This window comes from Condylura cristata, unplaced genomic scaffold, assembly GCF_000260355.1.
Source record: "Condylura cristata isolate star-nosed mole 26May11 unplaced genomic scaffold, ConCri1.0 scaffold00014, whole genome shotgun sequence".
Classification (NCBI taxonomy): Eukaryota; Metazoa; Chordata; class Mammalia; order Eulipotyphla; family Talpidae; genus Condylura; species Condylura cristata.
The window spans coordinates 7971024-7974498 of NW_004567115.1; positions in this window are offsets into that span (position 1 = coordinate 7971024).

Consider the following 3475-nt stretch of genomic DNA (forward strand, 5'->3'; position numbering starts at 1 on the left):
CTAGACTCAGTTGTGGATGCTGGAACTGGGCACTTGAAGATGGCATTTTCCTTTGCCAGCCATCTCTGCTAGGCTCTGCTAAGAGGGGAAGCCAGAGAAAGCCTGGAAGTCTGGGAGGGGAAGGAGGAAAAATTTGTCTCTTTCCTTCTGGATGGAATCATCATAGCAATGGTCTTCCTGGGCAGTGTGGCTCAGCTATAGCTGCCAGTTTCCAGCTTTTTCCTGGGACTAGTCTTCTGGTGTCCCCTCAAACTGATCAGTATTAGCCTGGCAGTGACCCTGGCTCTGAGCCTTAACTATTGGAGAGAGCAGACCTGGGTCTTCTTTTCAGGCCTTTTCTTTTTGTTTTGCTACTTGACTTTTTAAGTCCATTTTTTCCCCCAATGGCTAAAATAAGCCATTTTTGCAAAAAAAAAAAAAAATTCCTTGTGCGGAAATCATGGTTTTCTAGCTTGCCAGTTAGTGATTATAACCATATAAGAAAAAGCAAAACTGAAAAAACTAACACTGAAGTGGTCCTACTTGTCATGTCTTGAAGAGAGAAGTATGGGCTCCCTTCATTCTGGCTTTTTCTTATAAGGACACTAATCCCATTCATAGGTCACTCCCAGGGCCTAGTTATTTCCTAAGTCTCCACCGCCAAATACATTGGGATTAGGGTTTTAACATATGGCTCTGGGGGAGGCAGCATTCAGTCGATTGTACCCTCTTAAGAGGTGATGCCTCCCAACTCCAAGTTCCTTTTTTCCTTGCCCTTCTCATCATTTCTAGCTCCCTCCAAACCTATAGCTTTCTGCTAGCCCCTCCTCATTAGACTATCAGATCTGCAGGGCAAGACCATGGCTAACTCACAACTGTGTCCCTACACCCTTGCACCCAGGGCTCATTATGAACATGTTAAATAAATGCATGAATCTAGAGTGATAATGACAACAAAAAACAAATAAAAGAGAAAAAAAGGTAGAGTGACAAGCAAGCTACCATTTATCTAGCTAGCATCTATACAATCATAATGCAAGCTCTTCCTGTAGTCATAAGTTATTATGTAAAGGCTGATAGGGATTTTGAAATATGTAGGTATCAATACAGATTATGGCTTAACATAGTCTATATATTTGTGGGAACAGATTTAGGAATCTCTTGGTTACATTTGGCATATATTCCTATCTGCACATGTTATCTGTCTGCACATACATGTTTGCCACTTATAAAACTGTTTTAAACAGTATTATCTACATTGTAACATGCTTTCACCTTAGTCATTTGAATATAACAATAGTCCTAAAAGGCAGGGAAAGTAGCATTATTCTCATTTTATTAAAGATCATATGGGAAATATCTCATTAAATCACATGCTGCAGAGAGAAAGAAGCTGATATGCCTAGAGTGAAAGAGGGACTTGTTTCAGGTCTTGTAGCAAGTTGGTGAAAAGCTGGTGTTAAAACCTGTCTCTGGCTTCCCTTTTCACATGTCAGGGGGGTGGTTCCTGCAGTGAGCACTGTGTGTTCATCTAAACCTCAAGGCTTACATGCAGGGATTTTGGTGCCATGATGAAATCCCATTTTGGGGAATTGGGTGGGCAAAATGTGTGAAGGAACCAAAGGTACACATATAAACGATTCCTGTGATATAATGTATACTGTGGTGACTATGGTTAACAAACTGAATTATATATTTGAAAGTTGCTAAGAGAGGAGATCTTAAAGGTTATTATCACAAGAGAAGTAAATTTGTAACTATGTGTGGTAATGGATGTTAACTTACTATGGTGATCATTTCACTATATATATCAAATTATGATGTTGTACACAAAAAACTAATGCATATTACAGGTCAATTATATCTGAATTAAGAAAATGAAGTGGCTTAGCTTTCTGGTAATTGGTGTCAAAGTCAACTATAAACCTTGGTCTTTGATACAAGTTTGCATGTCCCCTAGGGAGGCAAGAGCAGGGTGCTGTAGCTGATTTGATCCTGGCTTATTTATCCTTGTTGGCTTTATGAGTAGGTGTGATCATTGTCATGCAATATTCATGCTATTCTATTTTTTTAGTGTAATTTCATTTTAGTTTATCAGTAGTAAAATCCCTGCTGGCATGTCATTTAATTTGCTCCCCTGCTAATGATGATTCTGAAGCCTTTAAAGAAATGATTATATGATAATACCAAATCTGATAGTAGATTTAAGCCATCATTTACAGTAATAGGATCATAATGAAGCTCCCTGGGGTATCCCTTCTGGTAATACTATTGGGTGGGTAAGAATCTGCAGGTCTTCATCTCACATTATTAGAAGATCTTCACTAGGACTTCTCATAAGGAAGGGGTTCTTTTTGGTTCTGACCCTGAACCTTTGGGCAAGATTGCAGATTGAAAAGCAGTGGTTGCATGGCGAAGGCAGATGGACTGGCCACACTTGCCACTGGGACCCTCATGAAAAGGATGGGACTAGAGGGATAGAGCCAGGTTCCCCCCCCCTTCCCTTGTCATGCCTGTTACCACTGCTGTGAGTACCCCTTACCATGCAGACTGATACCTGGGGCTGGGAGCCTCAGAGGAGGTTGGTGTGTTCTCCAGCAGCAGTTCTTCCCCTCCTAGCACTGATATGCGATGTGAGACCCCTGGGCCCAGTGGTGTGGACAAAATGAAAGCTATCCCATCTCTGTCCCTAAGATGGAATGAATGAATGAGAGCCCCTAAGTGTGACCACATGGAAGAGATGCCTCTATGGGGATTGGAGGGAGGCTGGAAGTTTCTGTTTGCTGGGAAGGGAAGTACAGAGGGAGGTGTCATCCTTATTTGGAGAATTAGCAAAGAGTTCCTAGAAGAAGTGGCAGAGTTTGGTTTTGAAACATTGGTGGTGTTTTCTAGATGAAATGGTGTGGAACTTAAGAGAGGCTCACCTCTAGGCAGATGGGGCCTTCTCAAATATGAAACCTGGCAGTTTTATGTTGTTTGAAGAGGCAGGTCAAAGTCATTGGGGGTGGAGCTGGAGTTGATACATAACTCTGCTGTTTTTTCCTGTCTTGCTTTACAGAACCATAAGGAGCCCCTGGCTTAGCATGTGACTGTTCCTTTGATGACTTGGGGACCAGACAGAGTGAAGGGAAGAGACAATGCTCTCATTCACTGTGACCTAGTGGCAGATCATGAGATTGAAGTTATGAGAAGGCAAGTTCAGAATCCATAACCAGAAAGAGCATTTAACAATGTTAGCTGCTTGATATTGAAGTTGACTGCATGGAGAAGCAGTTTCTCACCAATCAGTGATTTGCTCAACACTCACATCTAGTTAGATTAGAGTGAGGTTGTGTGCCCCCGGACCTGATCTGCAAAGAGAACACCTCTGATACTGCCCATATATACCAACCATCGCAGATTTCTGAGCCTAGAATTAGATGTGAGCTAATGGAGACATGGGGACTTCTGTTTTACATCTTACTTTCATAAGAATGAGCAAATGGAAGTCATGACA